Here is an 11624-nt window from a genome sequence, read left to right on the forward strand (position 1 = left end):
TGCAACGGTGTTGGTGGAAGGGAGCAGCGAACCGGCGAGCTTGATGCGGCGGCGAACCGGCGAGCTTGATGTGGGGGCGAACCAAGGTGGATCTCGGTGGATGTAACGACCCCAAAATTTCGAGTATAAAAACTCAAAATTTCAAAGTCGTTAAACACCAAACAATTTCAACGAATCGAAATCATTTAAAATGCCACAGCGGATCATCTCTGAGTTCAAAATACAACTCAGTTAAACCGATTATTACAACCCAAATTATAATTCAATATTATAACAAATGGAATTGCGTAATCCTCACAACAAACTCACAAGATACTCACACAAAATCCACACACAAGCTGGAGATAAATAACTTCAAGTCCTCTGAGCGGTCCGTCAATTCCCGCTAATCCACACCTGCGGAGTTATCCACTACACCATCGAATTGGTGCACCGGGATTGTAAACACAAACCCGGTAAGCTTTACAGCTCGTATGAGTAAAATGAAAATATAACTCGCATATTAATATATATACGAAAATCCACAAATCAAACAAATATAAATGCACTCATGAGTCAATGGACGGCCCATCTGGTTGTCACAAAGAAATATGAAAAGAAGCGCTCATGAGAAATTAAGTAACCCTTCTGGTTACCCAAATGCATTTATAATACGGGTACCAAGAACGCTGGTACACATCTGTTACCCCTCTCGTAATACACCGCCGATATTGGATAGCCACCCGCTACCCAACATCCAAAACAATCTGAGTACCCATGAGCAGATAACCACCCGTTACCTCACATGCAGTACTATGGCAGACAGACTAGAGCTCTAACTGTATCGTAACTTTCGCCCGGCCAAAGGCTAGGTTCCGACTTGCCAAACACGTACAATAATCTCACATCATATTGTACCAAATCACGTCCGAAGACAAATCAACATTTTAACAATCTCAATGTTAAAATCACGTACAATAATCTCATATCATATTGTACCAAAAATCATGTCCGAAGACAAATCAACATTTTAACAATCTCAATGTTAAAATCACGTACAATAATCTCACATCATATTGTACCAAAAATCATGTCCGAAGACAAATCAACATTTTAACAATCTCAATGTTAAAATCACGTACAATAATCTCACATCATATTGTACAAATCAAAATCACATGCTCGATATTTAAATCTCGTCATCGAAATGACATAAATCACGATAAAATCATAACAGTATATTATATAGCAAACTATATATATATGTACATATTTACCATTTATACAATATATATATAATCCATTATATCATATACATGTCATATTTCATAAACACGTCCGAAGACAAAAACTCGTCCGAAGACAAAACTCGTCCGAAGACAAAACATTTTAACAAATTTATGTTAAAACCACGTACAATAATCACACCTCATATTATACAAAAATCAAATCACATGCTCAATATTTAATTCTCGTCATTCGAAATGACCAATTCTAATGAATTCATAACAGTATATAATATAGCAAATTATATATATATATATATATACTTATTACCATTTATACGATATATATGTAATCCACTATATTGTATACGTGTCGTAATTCAATATTAAAAACTCTTGCAAAATCTTGAATCACCGCAAGGGTAGATTCGTAAATAAGTGAGATTTTACTCACCTTCTTTCCTGCGTGCAACTTCCACGACCCTGAAAGTAATTTCCTCACTCGTTTCGTCAGTCCCCTAATAGCACGATAAATGCTTAACAAATGATACTTAAAATATCAGGTGACGAGTTCAGCACAGCTAAATGTTGTTCATAAAACATTCTTCACAGAACACTGTTCATGTTTACTAATCACTGTTTTTACTAAACCACTGTTCACAGTTACTGTTTTACCAAAACACTGTTCACAGTTACTGTTTTACCAAAACACTGTTCACAGTTACTGTTTTTACCAAAACACTATTCACAGTCACTGTTACATATCACTATTCATGCGGAGTTACTATTCACAGCCGCTATTCATTCGGCGTTACTGTTCACCAACCGCCACCAATCATCACCAAATTTCACCACCACAACCTAAACAACATTTCCAACAACTTCCTAGTTGACACCAAGGTCTAAATTAGGGGTGTTAATTGAAAACCGAAAACCGGAAAAAAACCGAACCATAACCGAACCATAACCGAAAAAAACCGAAGAAAAAAAAAAACCGCACCAAACCGCAAAAAAACCGCACCAAACCGAAAGATTTGGTGTGGTTTTGGTTTGGGACGTTTGAAAACCGAAACCGAACCGAAAAACCGAATATATATATATTATAAAGAAATTATATTATTTATAGATATTTTTAATATACATAATTAAATATGTTATCGATCGAGACCCAAACTTTATCAAAATTCGGTGAATTTTTTACCATATCTGTATTTATATATGCTGATCACATCTGACGGTCGAAATTTCATAATTTGAATTTTAGATATTGGAACCACAACATGTCTACTAATGTGGTATAACTTGTTTAGTGGTCTTTTTGCAAATGTATGCAGTTGTGAAGCAACTATATCTTATAAATAGAATTTTGCAAATTTGTCCGCATGATGTGTTACGTATAGTGAAATATGGTTATAGTAAAAAAATCACATATTTTCGATAACGTTTGTGTCCCGATCGAGGCGGTCAACCCTTTTTACGCTTATTATCCCCTATGGGTAGCCTTATCCCTGGAACGTAAAATTTTTGAAAATTTTACACGAGCTGCTACATCACATATATGTGAGAGTGTGTGCATGAAAAAATCCACCAAAACTAGTCAAGAAGGAGGGGGTAAGAACAAATTCACTTAATTAGATGAAATTAAGTTAATGTTGACCACATCAATCGAGACCCAAACTTTATCAAAATTCGGTGAATTTTTTACCGTATATGTATTTATATATGCTGATCACATCCGACGGTCGAAATTTCATAATTTGAATTTTAGATATTGGAACCACAACATGTCTACTAATGTGGTATAACTTGTTTAGTGGTCTTATTGCAAATGTATGCAGTTGTGAAGCAACTATATCTTATAAATAGAATTTTACAAATTTGTCCGCATGATGCGTTACGTATAGTGAAATATAGTTATGGTAAAAAAATCACATATTTTCGATAACGTTTGTGTCCCGATCGAGGCGGTCAACCTTTTTTACGCTTATTATCACCTATGGGTAGCCTTATCCATGGAACGTAAAATTTTTGAAAATTTTACACGAGCTGCTACATCACATATATGTGAGAGTGTGTGCTTGAAAAAATCCACCAAAACTAGTCAAGAAGGAGGGGGTAAGAACAAATTCAGTTAATTAGATGAAATTAAGTTAATGTTGACCACATCGATCGAGACCCAAACTTTATCAAAATTCGGTGAATTTTTTACCATATATGTATTTATATATGCTGATCACATCCGACGGTCGAAATTTCATAATTTGAATTTTAGATATTGGAACCACAACATGTCTACTAATGTGGTATAACTTGTTTAGTGGTCTTATTGCAAATGTATGCAGTTGTGAAGCAACTATATCTTATAAATAGAATTTTGCAAATTTGTCCGCATGATGCGTTACGTATAGTGAAATATGGTTATGGTAAAAAAATCACATATTTTCGATAACGTTTGTGTCCCGATCGAGGCGGTCAACCCTTTTTACGCTTATTATCACCTATGGGTAGCCTTATCCCTGGAACGTAAAATTTTTGAAAATTTTACACGAGCTGCTACATCACATATATGTGAGAGTGTGTGCATGAAAAAATCCACCAAAACTAGTTAAGAAGGAGGGGGTAAGAACAAATTCACTTAATTAGATGAAATTAAGTTAATGTTGACCACATCGATCGAGACCCAAATATTATCAACATTAGATGAATTTTTTACCATATCCTTATTTAAATATGCTGATCACATCTGACGGTCAAAATTTAATGTTTTGAATTTTAGATATTGGAACGACAACATGCCTACTAATGTGGTATAACTTGTTTAGTGGCTTTTTGCAATTGTATGCATTTGTGAAGCAACTATATCTTGTAAATAGAATTTTGCAAATCTGTCCTCATGTTCTTTTTATTTCGTTAAGAATCAAGTAGATAGACAAGTAAAGAAACTCCGATTTTCTTTACAAAATAACCGAAAGAAAAACCGATATAAACCAGAGAAAAACCAAACCGAACCAAACCGAACACAATTGGTTTTTGGAAAAAAAAGTGAAAAACCAAACCGAACCAAACCGAATAAATAGAACGGTTTGGTGTTCGGTATCACCTATAAACCGAACCATTCAAACCGATTAACACCCCTAGTCTAAATCCGAGTCTAAACAGTCCAAACAACGAAGAACACAAAATCGACACTATTCACAAACCCTAGAAATTGAAATTTTGATTCGGGTACTTACACTTCGATTTGGCTCGATTCCTTTTGTGGGAATGTTGCTGGGACTGAGACAAGCAAAACCCCCCAAGAATCTTGAGCCATGGTGGCCGGAGGAGGCGGCGCCGCCACAGCAGTAACTTCCGGCGGTTGCTACACCGTGTGTGGTTGTCGCCGGAGTGCAAGGCGTAGCCCAAAAGATGGAGCTCGTCGAGCCTGTCAGTTTGATAGGTGGCACGACACGAGGCGACGTCGGATGGTGGAGAAATCGGCCGGAGAAGGTTTTTGGGTCGGGTGAACAGTACCCGAGCTCGGGTGAACAGTACCCCGATCTGATTTTTAGAAAAAATCTGATTTTCTGATTTTTAATCTCCTCTCCTTCCTTTTATACTATTTCCAAAATCGGAAATGAACTTCCGACGTTAATAACTTTTGCATCCGACGTCCGATTCGAACGCATGACGTGTTCACGAATTCGTATCGATGAGCTCTACGACTTTCATGAAGGAAGTTTTTGCAACCGAGCGACGGAATAAAAGTCGATCTATACGTTGCGGTAACGTTACGTTTTCTAATTAAACGATCCGAGAACGTTTCCGTTTTTGTTTTGAAATGTCGCAAACCTCCAATTGTCGTCTTGAATTAATTTCACAAGTTTAACACTTAAAAAAAATACTCGACATTTAGTTTCTAAAAATTCGGGTTATTACATTCTACCCCCCTTAAAAGGAATTTCGTCCCGAAATTCAAGTTCACTCAATAAACAACTGTGGGTATCCCGTCTTCATATCCGAGCCTAGCTTCCATGATGCATCACCTTCATCATGATGGCTCTACAATACCTTGACTAGCTCCACTTCCTTCCTCCAAAGCTTCTTTGTGGATCTATTCAAAATACAAACCGGCTCAAAACAAAAGTGGTATTTTCCTTCACCTCAATGGTGTTATGATCGATCACATATGCGACACATCAGGATCATACTTCCTCAACATGGAAATGTAGAAGACGTTGTGAACGTCCGACATGCTAGTAGGCAAGGCTAGTTTTCCCACCTTCTCGAGAATCTCAAAGGCCCAACATACCTCAGCCAACTTTTCTTTCTTGTCAAATCTCACTACACCCAACTTTGGCCCAACAGATAGGTGATCGACATGGTTTACCTTAAGTACCTCATAGGGTACCATGCCGATGCTGGAAGGGTAACTGTCGTTGTAGGCGAACTCAATCAATCTCAAATGATTTGACAACTACCTTAAAATCCAACATACAAGCTCTCAACCTATCTTTCGTTACCTCAAACTTCCTCCATCAGATAATCTGTCACATATCCTAACAATAATAGTCGAATGTGAGCTACTCAAAATATAATCATCCTCCCGAAACATAATGATGTTTTCAGCATGGAGGCGTCGACGCCTCTTTTGTCTAGTTCACCATTCTCTTGCGATTTGACAGACTATCCTCACGTCATGAGTTAGCTCCTACCACTAAGCATGGTCAAAACTCTCAACATCTAACATGAGTCAAATCAATGATTAACACATGCCTACTACTTTCATCACACATAGTGGTTTTCAAATAAACGTGCTTTATCACGACAATACCTTCATGACTTCACCACAATGCATCGCTAGAATAACGAACCTACCATTCCTTTCAAATCAACAAAATAATCTCCTTTCATGATCATCTTATTATAACCATAAAAAGTTGTCGTGCATGATACCCACTCAAGTACCATATTTGTATCGGCAACACGATAAAGAAATCTTATCTCATTGAGTTCACAACCACCACAGAACACCACCTTGGATTAAGAATTACTCTCAAAAATTTCACCAGAGAATCGACTAATATACGCACAAGGCAGTAGAGAACCTCTACCGCCACCACAAGAGTGACGCATCACGCATCCCATCACACTCACCAAAACTTACCGTCGAAAATTAATTACAACTTCTTGCTTCCATGAGTGGTATGCCACAATTTGGGGTTCAGACAAAGAAGGTATTTATCTCACAACGGTGGAACATGAAAATTAGGTGAACTTTACAGCGCAAAATCCAACACGACCACAACTGAGATATACTTTACCCCCTGGTTCATACATGCCTCAAATGCATGACATACGGTCCCACACAAATGCCCCAGTGCATCATCTAAGATATTGGTTTCTCCCACCGTTGTAGTACTAATAAGTTTAGTAATTACTTCAACAGAACCCGATATTAGGTACACCATCTCCTCAAAACTAACCCAAAATGATCGCTATACCACCACTCTAAACAGTTGTTTCTTTACTTTCATTAAGAACTCTCATGGCCAACGCATTCGGCCAAAATAACTTCTCTGCAAGCAGTAATGTAATTGGGTACTCTTTATTGTAAAATTCATCCCTTGTTGAACACTTCAGTCAACTTCTCCTTATCCAACAATAAACAATCTGATGCATAGAGGAAAAGAACCTCTAAGTCTTCAACATTAACGCCACTTGCACTTGAAAAGAAAATTTAGTCCTCAACCATTTCTTTACCAGTTAGAAGGTACTTGTCCCGACCAATTCGTTAAAACATCATTAAGCTAAGGTCATCTCATACCTTACCTTCAATAGAGTTACTCCACCGCCATTGCGTCTCATTTGGACCTGTGACATTGTGAAGTTCCAATCCCCAACACCAAAATAATTAAATCCTGAAAGACCAGCGTTCTCATTTAAATGCTCATCTAGCAAATAATTAATTCATATCACCACCTTGAGATTTCTCTATCACCTTATATTTCTTGCTCAGCCAAGAACAATGCGTAACATCAATTGTCTATAGCCGAACCAAAACAAGTTTGGAATGTCACGTCGACAAAATGTGAATCTCAATTCAATAATTGTATTACCACTTTATGGACGTATCATACGCCCTACCACTCTGTTACCAATAGCGTTAGAGATGTTAGTCACGAAAATTTTCGTTAACCACCTCCAACCTATGGTCTACACATCTCTTACCTGAACATAATATCTCAACCTTGTTAGGCTTCAACCTTGTTAGGCTTCAACTTAGATTAGTTGCATAACTAAAATCTCGTCCTTAACATTTAAACACTGAACATCCCTCAATATAGGGTCAACGCTCTCTATCAAGACTCCTTGATAGTTCTCTGCCCTGATAGGAAATTATATACTCAAACCTGTTAGCATTCCAGTATCTGGATCACATGTCAAACTCAGAGAGTATTGTAGCCTCTCTAAGCTGATCGTACCAGTCATTAAGTCTTTGAATTCATTTGTCCCATCCATACGGCGTCTTCGTTATAGGGGCTATAACACAGTATCTCCTGAAACGTCTCACTTTACTCTGATATCACAACGATGTCTGTTATAGCTACTTCAGATCCACATACTCAACATATGCCATGATTCAAGCTCTCATGGCATTATCCGCCTCGAATCAAAGATACGAAACTCTGGTTTCCTGGGTCTACGAATGAACCCACCATGTCAAAACAATCAATCACCGTGTACTGCGTACTCAACCAATCAATTCCTATGATCACATTATAGGTGTGATCCGGAATCACGATCAAATAAGCAGAGAACTCTCCACTTCCAATCACAATAGGACAAGCCTTTCATTGTCTCCAATTCGAGGAACACTCCAAATGCGAAGTGACACATAAAGAGTTTCTCATAGATGTAGGAGTCAATCCTACCATCTTCTCTACCGAACTATCACTAATAAGTGTCGATATCATCTTCTTCTCTTTCTCAAGGTACTCAATCATCTCAAAGTAGATTATGATGCCCTCGATCTAGTGGTCCACTACCATATGATTCAGGCTTCTATGAAATAAGACGTTGACGGACGATTAAAGTCCTTGATCAACTTAACACACGACTATCGTCGTCTCTAACGACAGCAGCAGGGTCAACCTGTTCTGCCCGTGGAGCCGCCTCCTCATAAAGGTTCTCCACATTGCAGACTCGGCCTGCAACCCTACCTCGGCCGCGACCTCTCGTCCGTCCTCGGCCCTGTTCACGGCCCTTTTTCCAATTTCATCACCATTCAACAATCAACACTCAGTCATACATGTGAAGTCTCGAATTCGACAAAATAGATCCAACTAATATCAATCATGAAATTTCAGAAGAAGGTGAATCATCGGAGTATCGTCACAATACTCTCTACAGGACCAAACCATAAGGTATGGCTCCTAACACTCTCGCGTACCCGACAACATATCAATACCGAGGAGCATGTGATGGGTGCCCGCCTGCAGTCGGATCATCGCTCCCGGATGGTATAGATAATCGCCAAATACGCACTTAGGCTCTGATACCAACTGTAACGACCCCAAAATTTCGAGTTTAAAAACTCAAAATTTCAAAGTCGTTAAACACCAAACAATTTCAACGAATCGAAATCATTTAAAATGCCACAGCGGATCATCTCTGAGTTCAAAATACAACTCAGTTAAACCGATTATTACAACCCAAATTATAATTCAATATTATAACAAATGGAATTGCGTAATCCTCACAACAAACTCACAAGACACTCACACAAAATCCACACACAAGCTGGAGATAAATAACTTCAAGTCCTCTGAGCGGTCCGTCAATTCCCGCTAATCCACACCTGCGGAGTTATCCACTACACCATCGAATTGGTGCACCGGGATTGTAAACACAAACCCGGTAAGCTTTACAGCTCGTATGAGTAAAATGAAAATATAACTCGCATATTAATATATATACGAAAATCCACAAATCAAACAAATATAAATGCACTCATGAGTCAATGGACGGCCCATCTGGTTGTCCCAAAGAAATATGAAAAGAAGCGCTCATGAGAAATTAAGTAACCCTTCTGGTTACCCAAATGCATTTATAATACGGGTACCAAGAACGCTGGTACACATCTGTTACCCCTCTCGTAATACACCGCCGATATTGGATAGCCACCCGCTACCCAACATCCAAAACAATCTGAGTACCCATGAGCAGATAACCACCCGTTACCTCACATGCAGTACTATGGCAGACAGACTAGAGCTCTAACTGTATCGTAACTTTCGCCCGGCCAAAGGCTAGGTTCCGACTTGCCAAACACGTACAATAATCTCACATCATATTGTACCAAATCACGTCCGAAGACAAATCAACATTTTAACAATCTCAATGTTAAAATCACGGACAATAATCTCACATCATATTGTACCAAAAATCATGTCCGAAGACAAATCAACATTTTAACAATCTCAATGTTAAAATCACGTACAATAATCTCACATCATATTGTACCAAAAATCATGTCCGAAGACAAATCAACATTTTAACAAACTCAATGTTAAAATCACGTACAATAATGTCACATCATATTGTACAAATCAAAATCACATGCTCGATATTTAAATCTCGTCATCGAAATGACATAAATCACGATAAAATCATAACAGTATATTATATATCAAACTATATATATATGTACATATTTACCATTTATACAATATATATATATATATAATCCATTATATCATATACATGTCATATTTCATAAACACGTCCGAAGACAAAAACTCGTCCGAAGACAAAACATTTTAACAAATTTATGTTAAAACCACGTACAATAATCACACCTCATATTATACAAAAATCAAATCACATGCTCAATATTTAATTCTCGTCATTCGAAATGACCAATTCTAATGAATTCATAACAGTATATAATATAGCAAATTATATATATATATATATATACTTATTACCATTTATACGATATATATGTAATCCACTATATTGTATACGTGTCGTAATTCAATATTAAAAACTCTTGCAAAATCTTGAATCACCGCAAGGGTAGATTCGTAAATAAGTGAGATTTTACTCACCTTCTTTCCTGCGTGCAACTTCCACGACCCTGAAAGTAATTTCCTCACTCGTTTCGTCAGTCCCCTAATAGCACGATAAATGCTTAACAAATGATACTTAAAATATCAGGTGACGAGTTCAGCACAGCTAAATGTTGTTCATAAAACATTCTTCACAGAACACTGTTCATGTTTACTAATCACTGTTTTTACTAAACCACTGTTCACAGTTACTGTTTTACCAAAACACTGTTCACAGTTACTGTTTTTACCAAAACACTATTCACAGTCACTGTTACATATCACTATTCATGCGGAGTTACTATTCACAGCCGCTATTCATTCGGCGTTACTGTTCACCAACCGCCACCAATCATCACCAAATTTCACCACCACAACCTAAACAACATTTCCAACAACTTCCTAGTTGACACCAAGGTCTAAATCCGAGTCTAAACAGTCCAAACAACGAAGAACACAAAATCGGCACTATTCACAAACCCTAGAAATTGAAATTTTGATTCGGGTACTTACATTTCGATTTGGCTCGATTCCTTTTGTGGGAATGTTGCTGGGACTGAGACAAGCAAAACCCCCCAAGAATCTTGAGCCATGGTGGCCGGAGGAGGCGGCGCCGCCACAGCAGTAACTTCCGGCGGTTGCTACACCGTGTGTGGTTGTCGCCGGAGTGCAAGGCGTAGCCCAAAAGATGGAGCTCGTCGAGCCCGTCAGTTTGATAGGTGGCACGACACGAGGCGACGTCGGATGGTGGAGAAATCGGCCGGAGAAGGTTTTTGGGTCGGGTGAACAGTACCCGAGCTCGGGTGAACAGTACCCCGATCTGATTTTTAGAAAAAATCTGATTTTCTGATTTTTAATCTCCTCTCCTTCCTTTTATACTATTTCCAAAATCGGAAACGAACTTCCGACGTTAATAACTTTTGCATCTGACGTCCGATTCGAACACATGACGTGTCCACGAATTCGTATCGATGAGCTCTACGACTTTCATGAAGGAAGTTTTTGCAACCGAGCGACGGAATAAAAGTCGATCTATACGTTGCGGTAACGTTACGTTTTCTAATTAAACGATCCGAGAACGTTTCCGTTTTTGTTTTGAAATGTCGCAAACCTCCAATTGTCGTCTTGAATTAATTTCACAAGTTTAACACTTAAAAAAAATACTCGACATTTAGTTTCTAAAAATTCGGGTTATTACAGTGGATCTTTGCAGTGGCCGGCTTGGACTTTGCAGCGGCGGTGGATCTTTGCAGTGGCCGGCTCGGTGAGGCAGGAGCGCGTCGAGGAGTACGTCGAGGCGATGGCGTATGGTGGGACAACGGCGGCG

The 11624-nt window shown here is 38.4% G+C and overlaps 1 long non-coding RNA gene across 2 annotated transcripts; it reads right to left on the reverse strand.

Moving 5' to 3' along the window:
- Nucleotides 1-258: 258 nt before the first annotated feature.
- Nucleotides 259-11113, reverse strand: LOC126784043 (uncharacterized). Of its 2 annotated transcripts, none has more exons than XR_007670910.1 (3): nt 10811-11113; nt 1660-1723; nt 259-411 (listed from the first exon to the last, which is right to left on the reverse strand). It is a non-coding gene; the product is annotated as an uncharacterized LOC126784043 (long non-coding RNA). The 2 variants fall into 2 exon arrangements; XR_007670909.1 differs by lacking the exon at nt 1660-1723 and adding an exon at nt 10298-10361.
- Nucleotides 11114-11624: the final 511 nt, after the last annotated feature.

The sequence above is a fragment of the Argentina anserina genome, chromosome 1 (assembly GCF_933775445.1).
Source record: "Argentina anserina chromosome 1, drPotAnse1.1, whole genome shotgun sequence".
NCBI lineage: Eukaryota > Viridiplantae > Streptophyta > Magnoliopsida > Rosales > Rosaceae > Argentina > Argentina anserina.